The sequence below is a fragment of the Lithobates pipiens genome, unplaced genomic scaffold, assembly GCF_037356315.1.
Source record: "Lithobates pipiens isolate NorthernLeopardFrog02 unplaced genomic scaffold, aLitPip1_a1.2 Scaffold_28, whole genome shotgun sequence".
NCBI classification, from domain to species: Eukaryota; Metazoa; Chordata; class Amphibia; order Anura; family Ranidae; genus Lithobates; species Lithobates pipiens.
Genome location: NW_027507789.1, coordinates 129,320,692 through 129,338,642, shown reverse-complemented (window position 1 = coordinate 129,338,642; position 17,951 = coordinate 129,320,692). Strand labels below are relative to the sequence as shown.

Genomic DNA, 17,951 nt, shown 5'->3' with positions numbered 1-17,951 from the left:
ATACAAACAATGAATGCAGAGCATGGAATGTAGACTGTCATGCCTCTTTTTAGTCCTTAGCAAGAGCACTTTCACAGGTAGCATGGCCGAGCGGTCTAAGGCGCTGGATTTAGGCTCCAGTCTCTTTGGAGGCGTGGGTTCAAATCCCACTGCTGCCAAGCTCTTTTAACAAATGCCTATCCTTGATTGCTCAAGCGTCTCTGAAGTTTCTGCTGCACTTTGCTGGCATTCCTTTGCTCAACACACTGGAATCTCAGAACAGCAGCATTAGGAAATTGCATGCTTTGGTTGAAAAGTCTTCCAAAAGGGCACACTTTTGATGAGATGACTAGTGAAATCTTGTCAACGTTACAAAACAAGTCCAACTGAACGTGATTACCTCTCCTGTAAGCTAGATTCCACATTAACACTTTAAGTGTGCACACCAAAAAACAAGCAGTACTAATGAAAAGCTGGCACACTTTTCAGCAGAGTGCCAAGTGAACTTGCCACAGAATGCTGCACCCAAAGTCCACTCTCAAGTGTAAAGTGACCACCACCTGCTGCCTCAGAAAGAGGACTGAAACACATAAGGTGGCATCTTGGCCATCTCCGTGAAACTTCAACTACCTTTTATAATGGATAAAGTGGTGAATACTTGTAGTTTAGAGTTCTGAGGCCTCCAGCTCAAGCAATGAATGCAGAGCATGGAATGTCCCACCCGATTTTAGTCGATAACGTGTTCACTTTTATGGGTAGCATGGCCGAGCGGTCTAAGGCGCTGGATTAAGGCTCCAGTCTCTTTGGAGGCGTGGGTTCGAATCCCACTGCTGCCAAACTCCTTTTAACAAAATCCCTACCCTCTAGGGCTCAAGCTTCTCTGATCTTGCTCCTGCAATTTACTGCAGTTCCTTTCCCAACTCACTGGAATCTCAAAAAACACTTACCTCTCTGCTTTAGCAGCATTAGAAAAGCTGCAATCATTGCATGTTTTGTTTGATACATGATACATACATATAATATGCATGTTGTGCACATATTACATACATGCTACACACACTACACACATATGACATACATGTTACACACATGTGACACACGTGCTACTTACATATTACACACATAGTTCACACATATTACACAAATGTTACATACATATGATATACATGTTGCATGCATGTTACATACATGTCACACTCATGTTACACACCATTTAGACACAATTTTACACACATGTCACATGCATGTTACACATATTACACACATATAACATACATGTCATACACATCACATACATGCTACACACATATGCCATGCATGTCACACACATGTTACATTAATATGACACACATATGGGGGCGTAGCGACCGCCGAACATGATGGCCGCAAGTGCTTAGAGCTCCGCTCGGCCGACGGGGAACCATCGAAATATCGACGCTTGGTCGCACGCCGGAATCGCCGCCTCGGCTTGACAATCCGCCGTAGAAGCGAGCGGTCCCGGGGACATGAAGAAAAAGCTCCGCGCGGCGGAGAAAATGCTTAAATTACCGGATTTTTTTCCGGCTGTCTCCCGCGGACCACAGGAAAATGGCGACGAGAGACATAATCACAGGCCAGCCTCAAGCGCTCCAGTGCCACCTTCCGGTCCGGAAGTGCTGCGGAAGGAGAAGGAGAGGAACGCGGATGTCGAACAAACTATGCAAGCCACACGGAGCAGTGGCAGTTCCTCTCCATGTGACTCTCCCACAACGAGAAGCCCGGCGAAATCCAAGCCCAGGCTTGATCCAGATATCCCCGCACATCGCAATAAGTACTCGGCCCTGGACATGGAGGTGAGTGGTGCCCATGACAAGGACCCAGGCTCAAACTCCCCAGTGGATCCAATCGCCATGTTTCCAACTACAGGGCAATCGATATCGGATATTACACTCAAAGAAATGCTCATGTCGCTTAGATCATCGCTACAGTCTGATATGTTGTCGTGCCTCCAACAATGTAGAGCTGAAATCACTGAATTGGGAGGCAGGGTGCATCAAGTTGAAACACAGATGAGTGATGTTACGGTATCTTTCAATGCACTTGTTGACTCCCATATGTCCCAGCAGGACTCTATTTCTAAAATACAAGCGAAATTAGCAGACCTCGAGGACCGTTCCCGCAGGAACAATTTGAAAATAAGGGGCATACCGGAAACTGTCACGACGCAACAGCTTCAGTCCTATGCCACAGACCTATTCCATGCTGTAGCACCATCATTGTCCCCATTAGATCTGAAGATAGATAGGATTCACAGAGTTCCCAAACCCTCCTTCTTGCCGCAAGAAGTCCCGAGAGATGTACTCCTGCGAATCCATTTCTTCCAGACTAAGGAACTACTTTTGGATGCCTTCCGCAAAGCGGAGAACATTCCAGAACAAGCTGCAAACTTACAAGTGCTCCCGGACCTTTCGCAATACACACTGCAACTGCGACGTAACATGGCGACAGTCACCAAAGCGCTTAGAAACCACAAAATAATGTATAAATGGAAATATCCGGCTAAATTGATTGTTTCTCATCAGGGCACCACTCACTTGATTACCTCATTGGAAGATGGCATACGCCTTATCCGCCAGTGGCAAATCCTACCGCCTGACACAAGTGAAGATTCACCTCCGCTGCACAAGACCCCACCTGGTAAAGTACACCAAGAATGGCAATTACAACAGCGCAGAAGACCCAATTCGAGGCGTACCTGATTAACCCAGCATAACGCGACCTACTACGCACAGTAGGGCTCCCCGAAGGCCTAAGGTACCGTACACCGTACCGCAGCTCCCTACAGTTGGGCGGCCAGTCTGTCTGGTCCGTCTGGACTTATTTGTATGTTTTTGAAAGTTTTCCGTTTGTTTTCTTTTTGTTTTTTCTTGACATTTTGGAGATTATACTTGGCTACTATGCTCGCAGCTGTCAATTTCCCAACATCTCCGAAGACAGTTCTGGACATTACCCTGTTTCTGATTGTTTGCCTTCCTCACCGCTACTCTTGGCAGTCATCCTGGATATTGACTGTCACGAAGTTCTACCTATGCTTTGATTTTGCTCCATGCCTAACTAAACATTTATTGGAGGACATACTGACTGTTACATCTGAACCCTTTCCAACTACGAAACTATTATGCCAACTACCCACGACCAAGGTCACCATCGACTGCCTTATCGCCCCACAAATTTGAATGTCATTTAAGATCTTGACGATCAACGCACGGGGCCTTAACCACCCGGCTAAAAGAAGATCCCTACGGAGAGAGGCTATCCAGCACAAAGCAGACATTCTAGCAGTCCAAGAGACTCACTTTAATATTGCAGCTACGCCTAGATGTTCTCACCCGAACTTCCCGCATGTGTTCCTGTCATCTGCTTCGGCGAAGAAGAGAGGAGTGATGCTCGCAGTGAGAGATACGGTGGTATTTGAACTGAAAGACTCCTTTTGCGACCCAGATGGTCGATACATTATTCTGGTTTGTACCATAAATAAGCTCCCTATCACATTATCATGTATATATGCTCCCAACTCGCATCAACTCCAATTTGTAAAACGTGTCACCAAAAAAATATCAGAGATGCGAGTTGGGAGTATATTAATTTGTGGTGACTTCAATATGGTAGTAGATGATAATCTAGACTCTTCCTCCCGCACCACAAATCGTAACCCAAATTTTCGGGACCTTCTTATCAAAGAAGATTTGTATGATGCGTGGCGCTGTTTAAATGCAAACGATAGAATGTATACTTATTACTCTCCCCGACACAACTCATATTCCAGGTTGGATATGTTCTTAGTAGATAAGTTGCTGTTGCAGAGAATCTCCCACTCTGCAATTTATGATATCACGTGGTCAGACCACGCCCCAGTGCTTCTCCAAATAGATGGTGGGAGTGCTTTTGCCGCAGCCCGGTTATGGCATTGCAATGACTATATTATACAGGATCCTAAACTACAAAAAGACATCGCCAACCAGTTGAAAGAATTCTTTCACTTTAATACCCCCGCTGACACGAACCCCTTTACAAATTGGAATGCCCACAAGGCTTATATCCGGGGAATCCTTATCAAATTGAACACAATAGCCCACAAGGCCTGCTCGGCTAAGATTACAGAACTCACAGCCGCACTACGTAAGCTTGAAAAAGAGAACCAACTCACTCCTACAACTGCCACTGCCTCGAACCTAGCCAACACTCGCTCACAACTCAGGGAACTATTTTGCACTCAACACGACCAATATATGAACAAGCTAAAATTAAACTACTATGCTAATAACAACAAGGCAGGTAAACTTCTAGCGAATAGACTAAAACAAAGAAGATCCAAAACGGTAATCCCCCATTTGTACTACCCAGACGTATCCAAGAAAATAGAAAACCCACAGAAAATCGCTAATGCATTCGCGGACTACTACTCGTCACTATATAACTTAAGAAACGACCCCAATGTCACCCAACCTAATAGAGAGGATATAGCCAAATTTTTAGCTACTATCAATCTACCCTCACTATCAGAGTCCCAGCTTCAAACTTTGAATGACCCGTTCTCAATTCCAGAATTAGAAAAAGCCATAGCATCCCTCCCCCTTAATAAAGCTCCTGGCCCAGACGGTTTATCCAATGGATATTACAAAACCTTTATCAAGATTTTGACCCCAAACCTCATATCATTATTCAACGAAGCCAGGAAAAAAGGTTCCTTCCCACCTGAAATGTTAAAAGCTTATGTAATCACACTACCAAAACCAGGCAAAACCCCCGACATGCCTGCAAATTTCCGCCCCATCTCTCTTCTCAATGGAGATGTAAAAATTTACGCAAAGATGCTCGCTAACAGATTATATGATCTTATCCCAGACTTGGTGAAGCCAGATCAGACGGGCTTCACCAAAGGCCGTCAGGCATCAGATGCCACAAGACGCCTTTTGAATATCATTGATCAAGCTGAGACCCGGGGAACGCCTTCTCTGCTCCTGTCAGTGGACGCAGAGAAGGCGTTCGATAGGGTCCACTGGGGCTATATGGAGGCAGTCTTGCGGAAATTCGGTTTTCAAGGAGAATCTCTATCAGCTATTATGGCCCTTTATTCAAACCCAATAGCGCAGGTCTACACTTCAGGACTATTATCAAAGGAATTTAAAATAACGAATGGAACCCGCCAGGGGTGCCCATTATCGCCATCAATTTTTAATCTAATGATGGAGCCCTTGGCGGAGACCATTCGTGCCCATCCCCATATATCAGGCTTTAAGTTCAATAGGGTTAACCATGTCATAAGTCTCTTTGCGGATGACGTTATACTATTGCTCACCAACCCCTCTCTCTCACTCCAATTCGCCCACAACATTCTCAATGAATTTGGTAAACTATCTTACTATAAAGTAAATTTCAATAAGTCCCTAATATTAGATTTAGGCGTTCATCATCTTACTAAAACTAGTTTAAAATCTGCCTTCCCATATATGTGGGCAGAGAAATCTATTCCATACCTGGGGGTTCAGCTTGCGGCCAATACCTCACGGATAGCCGAGATTAATATTAAACTGTTGACTTCGGAAATTCGGAAATCACTGGACAATATGGCCAAAACTGAACTCTCCTGGGCGGGCAGAATTGCATCCTATAAAATGATCATTCTCTCCAAAATATTGTACGTGTTCAGAACACTTCCCATTCCATTTAAAGCCTCCTATTTCAACGAACTGAACAGATCCCTCAAGTTGTATATCTGGCAAGGGAAAAGAGCTCGCTGCTCACATGCTATTCTTACTAGGCATAAGAAAGGAGGGGGGATGGGGCTCCCGGATCTAAAAGATTATTACTGGGCTTCTCTTCTTGCACAGTCCAAAAGCTGGTTCCAGGAATCGTCTCCCCCATTATGGGTGAATATAGAAGCGTCTGTCAATAAGGCGTATCCTTTAAGTTTACTACTGATAGCAGATTCCTGGAAACAACTGTCGCTTACATCCCTGTCTCCAACCACTAAGGCCACACTTCTTGCGTGGAGGTACCTTATGTCCCAACCTAATCATGCAGATAAACTCACCGCCTTAAAAATTCCACTGCAGACACTAAGTATACTTCTTCCCTATAGTCATATTCACAAATGGATAGATTTAGGAATAGAAACAGTGGAGGATCTTCTTGACAATGGCACTTTGATGCCTTTTAACATTTTACAGAGTAAATATAATCTACCTACCTCTCATATTATGCTGTATAAGCAAGTCTCATCATTCTTAACTAAACATTCCATTCCGGTTATACAAATAAACACCCAGGTATGGCAGTTTCTGACGTCACAACACAGTAAACGAAGAGGCATATCTCTTATCTACAATCTATTACAATCCAAACTAGAGTTCCTCAAAACTCCAAACATACTGTCCTGGGAAAAAGATCTGGACATATCACCCGACCCCGACCATTGGCGGGTTGCCTTGCATTACAATTATAAAGCCACACACTGCATCAATCACTGGGAACTGACCCAAAAAATCCTCACTAAATGGTACAGGACACCCTTTCAATTAGCTAGAATATTCCCTACGCATTCCCAATTATGCTGGAGAAATTGTGAGTCAACCGGAACAATCCTACACATTTTCTGGCAGTGTAAAAATCTAACTAGTTTCTGGAGAAAAATATTCACGGTCTTGGCCGAAATTACCGGCATATTACAGAAACCAAACCCAGCTCTGGCCATTCTCCATTTAGGTTTACATAACTACCCTTATCAATACCGGACGGTTGTGACGCATGTTTTAACCACAGCAAAACTGATAATTGCCAGGCACTGGAAAAATATCCTCTCTCCGAATCCCTCTGAGGTAACGGCTCAAGTGAATATTAACTATCATTACGAAAGGTTATTATCAATTAGAAATAATTCTTGCTTGACTTTTGACAAAAACTGGAATTGTTGGAAGGAATGGTATGGCCGTTGATGTCCCTAAAAACATATTGTCCACGTCATTACTAGGTAGTGGAAGCAAATTGTTCGTTTAGGAAGTCAATTATTTGTTAATCATCTTATAGGCGATCTTCCAGCTGGAATGTATGTTTATTCAACCTCAAACGAGGGACCTCCTCTGGCGCAGTGTGATCCCAATTGGGGCGCTAGAGAGGTTCGGGCATGTCCCTTAGCCGTAAATTCCAGCTGGAGTGATCGCGGTACACTGTTCATTACAAACATCACATGTATGTTTCAATAATAATGTTCTCATTCGAGTTCAATATACTCTATTTTATTTCATTTTATTTTACTTTGAATGTTACAATGTATTATTCAAGTGATCTTGTTCAACACTCTACTTGTAACTGTGAAATTTAATAAAAATTATATTTAAAAAAAAAAAAAAATATGACACACATATGACATGCATGTTGCACATATCTTACATACATGTTACACACATATGGCATGCATATGACATGCATGGTACACACATGTTACATACATGTTACACATATGACACACAATACACATATGGCATACATATCACACATATTACATACGTGTTACACACATATTACACAGATTATGCATACATATGACATACATGTTGAATGCATGTTACATACATGTCATACACTTATGAAATACATGTTACACACGTTACATACATATGACACACATGACATACATGTTACGTACATGTCACATACAAACAATGAATGCAGAGCATGGAAGGTAGACTGTCGTGCCTCTTTTTAGTCCTTAGCAAGAGCACTTTCACAGGTAGCATGGCCGAGCGGTCTAAGGCGCTGGATTTAGGCTCCAGTCTCTTTGGAGGCGTGGGTTCAAATCCCACTGCTGCCAATCTCTTTTAACAAATGCCTATCCTTGATTGCTCAAGCGTCTCTGAAGTTTCTGCTGCACTTTGCTGGCATTCCTTTGCTCAACACACTGGAATCTCAGAACAGCAGCATTAGGAAATTGCATGCTTTGGTTGAGAAGTCTTCCAAAAGGGCACACTTTTGATGAGATGACTAGTGAAATCTTGTCAACGTTACAAAACAAGTCCAACTGAACGTGATTACCTCTCCTGTAAGCTAGATTCCACATTAACACTTTAAGTGTGCACACCAAAAAACAAGCAGTACTAATGAAAAGCTGGCACACTTTTCAGCAGAGTGCCAAGTGAACTTGCCACAGAATGCTGCACCCAAAGTCCACTCTCAAGTGTAAAGTGACCACCACCTGCTGCCTCAGAAAGAGGACTGAAACACATAAGGTGGCATCTTGGCCATCTCCGTGAAACTTCAACTACCTTTTATAATGGATAAAGTGGTGAATACTTGTAGTTTAGAGTTCTGAGGCCTCCAGCTCAAGCAATGAATGCAGAGCATGGAATGTCCCACCCGATTTTAGTCGATAACGTGTTCATTTTTATGGGTAGCATGGCCGAGCGGTCTAAGGCGCTGGATTAAGGCTCCAGTCTCTTTGGGGGCGTGGGTTCGAATCCCACTGCTGCCAAACTCCTTTTAACAAAATCCCTACCCTCTAGGGCTCAAGCTTCTCTGATCTTGCTCCTGCAATTTACTGCAGTTCCTTTCCCAACTCACTGGAATCTCAAAAAACACTTACCTCTCTGCTTTAGCAGCATTAGAAAAGCTGCAATCATTGCATGTTTTGTTTGATACATGATACATACATATAATATGCATGTTGTGCACATATTACATACATGCTACACACACTACACACATATGACATACATGTTACACACATGTGACACACGTGCTACTTACATATTACACACATAGTTCACACATATTACATACGTGTTACACACATATTACACAGATTATACATACATATGACATACATGTTGAATGCATGTTACATACATGTCATACACTTATGAAATACATGTTACACACGTTACATACATATGACACACATGACATACATGTTACGTACATGTCACATACAAACAATGAATGCAGAGCATGGAATGTAGACTGTCATGCCTCTTTTTAGTCCTTAGCAAGAGCACTTTCACAGGTAGCATGGTTTGGGTTAAGGTATCCCCGCGCTGTCGTCAAGGGCCTAAACTATTTAAAAGGATAGGTTGCAGCAAACTACCGACAGGGGTATGAACCCTAACCCCCAGATAATAAAAATGAAAATCAAACAGATGGTGTTGCGCTACCTGAACTAGATATAAATATACAGAGCCTAATACTGGAAGAAATAAAATCTAGCTATAAATCAACTAGCCTATCTTAAATAAAAATTAAGGTGCCTTGTGCTATGAAAAAAAAAAAAAAAAAAAAAAACAGATAGTAACCAGTGTATTATAAAACTTAAATTCCAGAAATCATGTGTTTATATATCAACATAAATAGCTCTAAGTAAAAGGGAAAAATATTCCATAAAGTGCAAATGTCTTATATTAAAACGTGCAATTCATAGTGCATGATTACAAAAAGTTGGTAAAATACAGTCTTTAGTGAAATTAAATGAAGTGCCAGTGATAATTAGTTCCGTAATCTTCTTAATAAAAAAAATTAAATATGTATATAAGACAGTCTATATATAAGCTGAAATAGGTGCTCAGTGACTTGTTCAGTGCTTCTCAAAAAGAAAAAAACAGGTGCCAGCAATCGTGTTGTAATTTCTGTGTCTCCAGTATACACGGCACACTAGGTAAAATGGCCCCTTACCTTACTGCTGTAAGGTAAACAGCAAATCAAGCAGCAAAAACAAGGGTCCAGGGATTCTATCCCAATTCCTAGCAGGTGGATATTGGTCCCCTCAGGTAGGTATTTTTCCTCTCAGATAGTTTCCATATAGATCTTTGGCTTCAGTATAACTCCCAGAGGTCTCTTCCTTGAGATTCTCCTTCTTAGGATAATGTAGTCTCATGCATTCCCTTCTGTCTTGGGCAGGACCAAATGAGAAATTATGGAAAGCAATCCTCCCATATGTTGAATTAAGGAGTGATCTCTTCCTAGTGGAGCGCAGTGGAGGAGTGACTATCACTCCTCCACTGCGCTCCACTAGGAAGAGATCACTCCTTAATTCAACATATGGGAGGATTGCTTTCCATAATTTCTCATTTGGTCCTGCCCAAGACAGAAGGGAATGCATGAGACTACATTATCCTAAGAAGGAGAATCTCAAGGAAGAGACCTCTGGGAGTTATACTGAAGCCAAAGATCTATATGGAAACTATCTGAGAGGAAAAATACCTACCTGAGGGGACCAATATCCACCTGCTAGGAATTGGGATAGAATCCCTGGACCCTTGTTTTTACTGCTTGATTTGCTGTTTACCTTACAGCAGTAAGGTAAGGGGCCATTTCACAGGTAGCATGACCGAGCGGTCTAAGGCGCTGGATTTAGGCTCCAGTCTCTTTGGAGGCGTGGGTTCAAATCCCACTGCTGCCAAGCTCTTTTAACAAATGCCTATCCTTGATTGCTCAAGCGTCTCTGAAGTTTCTGCTGCACTTTGCTGGCATTCCTTTGCTCAACACACTGGAATCTCAGAACAGCAGCATTAGGAAATTGCATGCTTTGGTTGAGAAGTCTTCCAAAAGGGCACACTTTTGATGAGATGACTAGTGAAATCTTGTCAACGTTACAAAACAAGTCCAACTGAACGTGATTACCTCTCCTGTAAGCTAGATTCCACATTAACACTTTAAGTGTGGACACCAAAAAACAAGCAGTACTAATGAAAAGCTGGCACACTTTTCAGCAGAGTGCCAAGTGAACTTGCCACAGAATGCTGCACCCAAAGTCCACTCTCAAGTGTAAAGTGACCACCACCTGCTGCCTCAGAAAGAGGACTGAAACACATAAGGTGGCATCTTGGCCATCTCCGTGAAACTTCAACTACCTTTTATAATGGATAAAGTGGTGAATACTTGTAGTTTAGAGTTCTGAGGCCTCCAGCTCAAGCAATGAATGCAGAGCATGGAATGTCCCACCTGATTTTAGTCAATAACGTGTTCATTTTTTATGGGTAGCATGGCCGAGCGGTCTAAGGCGCTGGATTAAGGCTCCAGTCTCTTTGGGGGCATGGGTTCGAATCCCACTGCTGCCAAACTCCTTTTAACAAAATCCCTACCCTCTAGGGCTCAAGCTTCTCTGATCTTGCTCCTGCAATTTACTGCAGTTCCTTTCCCAACTCACTGGAATCTCAAAAAACACTTACCTCTCTGCTTTAGCAGCATTAGAAAAGCTGCAATCATTGCATGTTTTGTTTGATACATGATACATACATATAATATGCATGTTGTGCACATATTACATACATGCTACACACTACACACATATGACATACATGTTACACACATGTGACACACGTGCTACTTACATATTACACACATAGTTCACACATATTACACAAATGTTACATACATATGATATACATGTTGCATGCATGTTACATACATGTCACACTCATGTTACACACCATTTAGACACAATTTTACACACATGTCACATGCATGTTACACATATTACACACATATAACATACATGTCATACACATCACATACATGCTACACACATATGCCATGCATGTCACACACATGTTACATTAATATGACACACATATGACATGCATGTTGCACATATCTTACATACATGTTACACACATATGGCATGCATATGACATGCATGGTACACACATGTTACATACATGTTACACATATGACACACAATACACATATGGCATACATATCACACATATTACATACGTGTTACACACATATTACACAGATTATACATACATATGACATACATGTTGAATGCATGTTACATACATGTCATACACTTATGAAATACATGTTACACACGTTACATACATATGACACACATGACATACATGTTACGTACATGTCACATACAAACAATGAATGCAGAGCATGGAATGTAGACTGTTGTGCCTCTTTTTAGTCCTTAGCAAGAGCGCTTTCACAGGTAGCATGGCCGAGCGGTCTAAGGCGCTGGATTTAGGCTCCAGTCTCTTTGGAGGCGTGGGTTCAAATCCCACTGCTGCCAAGCTCTTTTAACAAATGCCTATCCTTGATTGCTCAAGCGTCTCTGAAGTTTCTGCTGCACTTTGCTGGCATTCCTTGCTCAACACACTGGAATCTCAGAACAGCAGCATTAGGAAATTGCATGATTTGGTTGAGAAGTCTTCCAAAAGGGCACACTTCTGATGAGATGACTAGTGAAATCTTGTCAACGTTACAAAACAAGTCCAACTGAATGTGATTACCTCTCCTGTAAGCTAGATTCCACATTAACACTTTAAGTGTGGACACCAAAAAACAAGCAGTACTAATGAAAAGCTGGCACACTTTTCAGCAGAGTGCCAAGTGAACTTGCCAAAGAATGCTGCACCTAAAGTCCACTCTCAAGTGTAAAGTGACCACCACCTGCTGCCTCAGAAAGAGGACTGAAACACATAAGGTGGCATCTTGGCCATCTCCGTGAAACTTCAACTACCTTTTATAATGGATAAAGTGGTGAATACTTGTAGTTTAGAGTTCTGAGGCCTCCAGCTCAAGCAATGAATGCAGAGCATGGAATGTCCCACCCGATTTTAGTCAATAACGTGTTCATTTTTTATGGGTAGCATGGCCGAGCGGTCTAAGGCGCAGGATTAAGGCTCCAGTCTCTTTGGGGGCATGGGTTCGAATCCCACTGCTGCCAAACTCCTTTTAACAAAATCCTTACCCTCTAGGGCTCAAGCTTCTCTGATCTTGCTCCTGCAATTTACTGCAGTTCCTTTCCCAACTCACTGGAATCTCAAAAAACACTTACCTCTCTGCTTTAGCAGCATTAGAAAAGCTGCAATCATTTCATGTTTTGTTTGATACATGATACATACATATAATATGCATGTTGTGCACATATTACATACATGCTACACACACTACACACATATGACATACATGTTACACACATGTGACACACGTGCTACTTACATATTACACACATAGTTCACACATATTACACAAATGTTACATACATATGATATACATGTTGCATGCATGTTACATACATGTCACACTCATGTTACACACCATTTAGACACAATTTTACACACATGTCACATGCATGTTACACATATTACACACATATAACATACATGTCATACACATCACATACATGCTACACACATATGCCATGCATGTCACACACATGTTACATTAATATGACACACATATGACATGCATGTTGCACATATCTTACATACATGTTACACACATATGGCATGCATATGACATGCATGGTACACACATGTTACATACATGTTACACATATGACACACAATACACATATGGCATACATATCACACATATTACATACGTGTTACACACATATTACACAGATTATACATACATATGACATACATGTTGAATGCATGTTACATACATGTCATACACTTATGAAATACATGTTACACACGTTACATACATATGACACACATGACATACATGTTACGTACATGTCACGTACATGTCACATACAAACAATGAATGCAGAGCATGGAATGTAGACTGTCATGCCTCTTTTTAGTCCTTAGCAAGAGCACTTTCACAGGTAGCATGGCCGAGCGGTCTAAGGCGCTGGATTTAGGCTCCAGTCTCTTTGGAGGCGTGGGTTCAAATCCCACTGCTGCCAAGCTCTTTTAACAAATGCCTATCCTTGATTGCTCAAGTGTCTCTGAAGTTTCTGCTGCACTTTGCTGGCATTCCTTGCTCAACACACTGGAATCTCAGAACAGCAGCATTAGGAAATTGCATGCTTTGGTTGAGAAGTCTTCCAAAAGGGCACACTTCTGATGAGATGACTAGTGAAATCTTGTCAACGTTACAAAACAAGTCCAACTAACGTGATTACCTCTCCTGTAAGCTAGATTCCACATTAACACTTTAAGTGTGCACACCAAAAAACAAGCAGTACTAATGAAAAGCTGGCACACTTTTCAGCAGAGTGCCAAGTGAACTTGCCACAGAATGCTGCACCCAAAGTCCACTCTCAAGTGTAAAGTGACCACCACCTGCTGCCTCAGAAAGAGGACTGAAACACATAAGGTGGCATCTTGGCCATCTCCGTGAAACTTCAACTACCTTTTATAATGGATAAAGTGGTGAATACTTGTAGTTTAGAGTTCTGAGGCCTCCAGCTCAAGCAATGAATGCAGAGCATGGAATGTCCCACCCGATTTTAGTCGATAACGTGTTCATTTTTATGGGTAGCATGGCCGAGCGGTCTAAGGCGCTGGATTGAGGCTCCAGTCTCTTTGGGGGCGTGGGTTCGAATCCCACTGCTGCCAAACTCCTTTTAACAAAATCCCTACCCTCTAGGGCTCAAGCTTCTCTGATCTTGCTCCTGCAATTTACTGCAGTTCCTTTCCCAACTCACTGGAATCTCAAAAAACACTTACCTCTCTGCTTTAGCAGCATTAGAAAAGCTGCAATCATTGCATGTTTTGTTTGATACATGATACATACATATAATATGCATGTTGTGCACATATTACATACATGCTACACACACTACACACATATGACATACATGTTACACACATGTGACACACGTGCTACTTACATATTACACACATAGTTCACACATATTACACAAATGTTACATACATATGATATACATGTTGCATGCATGTTACATACATGTCACACTCATGTTACACACCATTTAGACACAATTTTACACACATGTCACATGCATGTTACACATATTACACACATATAACATACATTTCATACACATCACATACATGCTACACACATATGCCATGCATGTCACACACATGTTACATTAATATGACACACATATGACATGCATGTTGCACATATCTTACATACATGTTACACACATATGGCATGCATATGACATGCATGGTACACACATGTTACATACATGTTACACATATGACACACAATACACATATGGCATACATATCACACATATTACATACGTGTTACACACATATTACACAGATTATACATACATATGACATACATGTTGAATGCATGTTACATACATGTCATACACTTATGAAATACATGTTACACACGTTACATACATATGACACACATGACATACATGTTACGTACATGTCACATACAAACAATGAATGCAGAGCATGGAATGTAGACTGTCATGCCTCTTTTTAGTCCTTAGCAAGGGCACTTTCACAGGTAGCATGGCCGAGCGGTCTAAGGCGCTGGATTTAGGCTCCAGTCTCTTTGGAGGCGTGGGTTCAAATCCCACTGCTGCCAAGCTCTTTTAACAAATGCCTATCCTTGATTGCTCAAGCGTCTCTGAAGTTTCTGCTGCACTTTGCTGGCATTCCTTTGCTCAACACACTGGAATCTCAGAACAGCAGCATTAGGAAATTGCATGCTTTGGTTGAGAAGTCTTCCAAAAGGGCACACTTTTGATGAGATGACTAGTGAAATCTTGTCAACGTTACAAAACAAGTCCAACTGAACGTGATTACCTCTCCTGTAAGCTAGATTCCACATTAACACTTTAAGTGTGGACACCAAAAAACAAGCAGTACTAATGAAAAGCTGGCACACTTTTCAGCAGAGTGCCAAGTGAACTTGCCACAGAATGCTGCACCCAAAGTCCACTCTCAAGTGTAAAGTGACCACCACCTGCTGCCTCAGAAAGAGGACTGAAACACATAAGGTGGCATCTTGGCCATCTCAGTGAAACTTCAACTACCTTTTATAATGGATAAAGTGGTGAATACTTGTAGTTTAGAGTTCTGAGGCCTCCAGCTCAAGCAATGAATGCAGAGCATGGAATGTCCCACCTGATTTTAGTCAATAACGTGTTCATTTTTTATGGGTAGCATGGCTGAGCGGTCTAAGGCGCTGGATTAAGGCTCCAGTCTCTTTGGGGGCATGGGTTCGAATCCCACTGCTGCCAAACTCCTTTTAACAAAATCCCTACCCTCTAGGGCTCAAGCTTCTCTGATCTTGCTCCTGCAATTTACTGCAGTTCCTTTCCCAACTCACTGGAATCTCAAAAAACACTTACCTCTCTGCTTTAGCAGCATTAGAAAAGCTGCAATCATTGCATGTTTTGTTTGATACATGATACATACATATAATATGCATGTTGTGCACATATTACATACATGCTACACACTACACACATATGACATACATGTTACACACATGTGACACACGTGCTACTTACATATTACACACATAGTTCACACATATTACACAAATGTTACATACATATGATATACATGTTGCATGCATGTTACATACATGTCGCACTCATGTTACACACCATTTAGACACAATTTTACACACATGTCACATGCATGTTACACATATTACACACATATAACATACATGTCATACACATCACATACATGCTACACACATATGCCATGCATGTCACACACATGTTACATTAATATGACACACATATGACATGCATGTTGCACATATCTTACATACATGTTACACACATATGGCATGCATATGACATGCATGGTACACACATGTTACATACATGTTACACATATGACACACAATACACATATGGCATACATATCACACATATTACATACGTGTTACACACATATTACACAGATTATACATACATATGACATACATGTTGAATGCATGTTACATACATGTCATACACTTATGAAATACATGTTACACACGTTACATACATATGACACACATGACATACATGTTACGTACATGTCACATACAAACAATGAATGCAGAGCATGGAATGTAGACTGTTGTGCCTCTTTTTAGTCCTTAGCAAGAGCACTTTCACAGGTAGCATGGCCGAGCGGTCTAAGGCGCTGGATTTAGGCTCCAGTCTCTTTGGAGGCGTGGGTTCAAATCCCACTGCTGCCAAGCTCTTTTAACAAATGCCTATCCTTGATTGCTCAAGCGTCTCTGAAGTTTCTGCTGCACTTTGCTGGCATTCCTTGCTCAACACACTGGAATCTCAGAACAGCAGCATTAGGAAATTGCATGATTTGGTTGAGAAGTCTTCCAAAAGGGCACACTTCTGATGAGATGACTAGTGAAATCTTGTCAACGTTACAAAACAAGTCCAACTGAATGTGATTACCTCTCCTGTAAGCTAGATTCCACATTAACACTTTAAGTGTGGACACCAAAAAACAAGCAGTACTAATGAAAAGCTGGCACACTTTTCAGCAGAGTGCCAAGTGAACTTGCCAAAGAATGCTGCACCTAAAGTCCACTCTCAAGTGTAAAGTGACCACCACCTGCTGCCTCAGAAAGAGGACTGAAACACATAAGGTGGCATCTTGGCCATCTCCGTGAAACTTCAACTACCTTTTATAATGGATAAAGTGGTGAATACTTGTAGTTTAGAGTTCTGAGGCCTCCAGCTCAAGCAATGAATGCAGAGCATGGAATGTCCCACCCGATTTTAGTCAATAACGTGTTCATTTTTTATGGGTAGCATGGCCGAGCGGTCTAAGGCGCTGGATTAAGGCTCCAGTCTCTTTGGGGGCATGGGTTCGAATCCCACTGCTGCCAAACTCCTTTTAACAAAATCCCTACCCTCTAGGGCTCAAGCTTCTCTGATCTTGCTCCTGCAATTTACTGCAGTTCCTTTCCCAACTCACTGGAATCTCAAAAAACACTTACCTCTCTGCTTTAGCAGCATTAGAAAAGCTGCAATCATTGCATGTTTTGTTTGATACATGATACATACATATAATATGCATGTTGTGCACATATTACATACATGCTACACACACTACACACATATGACATACATGTTACACACATGTGACACACGTGCTACTTACATATTACACACATAGTTCACACATATTACACAAATGTTACATACATATGATATACATGTTGCATGCATGTTACATACATGTCACACTCATGTTACACACCATTTAGACACAATTTTACACACA

The 17,951-nt window shown here is 41.7% G+C and overlaps 11 non-coding genes across 11 annotated transcripts; all 11 read left to right on the top strand.

Moving 5' to 3' along the window:
- Nucleotides 1-76: 76 nt before the first annotated feature.
- TRNAL-UAG (transfer RNA leucine (anticodon UAG)) lies at nucleotides 77-158 on the top strand. Its single transcript has one exon. It is a non-coding gene; the product is annotated as a tRNA-Leu (tRNA).
- A 575-nt stretch (nucleotides 159-733) lies between these two features.
- TRNAL-AAG (transfer RNA leucine (anticodon AAG)) lies at nucleotides 734-815 on the top strand. The gene has a single exon. It is a non-coding gene; the product is annotated as a tRNA-Leu (tRNA).
- A 6,931-nt stretch (nucleotides 816-7,746) lies between these two features.
- On the top strand, nucleotides 7,747-7,828 carry TRNAL-UAG (transfer RNA leucine (anticodon UAG)). Its single transcript has one exon. It is a non-coding gene; the product is annotated as a tRNA-Leu (tRNA).
- A 575-nt stretch (nucleotides 7,829-8,403) lies between these two features.
- On the top strand, nucleotides 8,404-8,485 carry TRNAL-AAG (transfer RNA leucine (anticodon AAG)). Its single transcript has one exon. It is a non-coding gene; the product is annotated as a tRNA-Leu (tRNA).
- A 2,496-nt stretch (nucleotides 8,486-10,981) lies between these two features.
- On the top strand, nucleotides 10,982-11,063 carry TRNAL-AAG (transfer RNA leucine (anticodon AAG)). The gene has a single exon. It is a non-coding gene; the product is annotated as a tRNA-Leu (tRNA).
- An 880-nt stretch (nucleotides 11,064-11,943) lies between these two features.
- On the top strand, nucleotides 11,944-12,025 carry TRNAL-UAG (transfer RNA leucine (anticodon UAG)). Its single transcript has one exon. It is a non-coding gene; the product is annotated as a tRNA-Leu (tRNA).
- Nucleotides 12,026-13,575: 1,550 nt separating this feature from the next.
- TRNAL-UAG (transfer RNA leucine (anticodon UAG)) lies at nucleotides 13,576-13,657 on the top strand. The gene has a single exon. It is a non-coding gene; the product is annotated as a tRNA-Leu (tRNA).
- Nucleotides 13,658-14,230: 573 nt separating this feature from the next.
- On the top strand, nucleotides 14,231-14,312 carry TRNAL-GAG (transfer RNA leucine (anticodon GAG)). Its single transcript has one exon. It is a non-coding gene; the product is annotated as a tRNA-Leu (tRNA).
- An 882-nt stretch (nucleotides 14,313-15,194) lies between these two features.
- Nucleotides 15,195-15,276, top strand: TRNAL-UAG (transfer RNA leucine (anticodon UAG)). Its single transcript has one exon. It is a non-coding gene; the product is annotated as a tRNA-Leu (tRNA).
- Nucleotides 15,277-16,814: 1,538 nt separating this feature from the next.
- Nucleotides 16,815-16,896, top strand: TRNAL-UAG (transfer RNA leucine (anticodon UAG)). Its single transcript has one exon. It is a non-coding gene; the product is annotated as a tRNA-Leu (tRNA).
- Nucleotides 16,897-17,471: 575 nt separating this feature from the next.
- On the top strand, nucleotides 17,472-17,553 carry TRNAL-AAG (transfer RNA leucine (anticodon AAG)). The gene has a single exon. It is a non-coding gene; the product is annotated as a tRNA-Leu (tRNA).
- The last annotated feature ends 398 nt before the right edge of the window (nucleotides 17,554-17,951 follow it).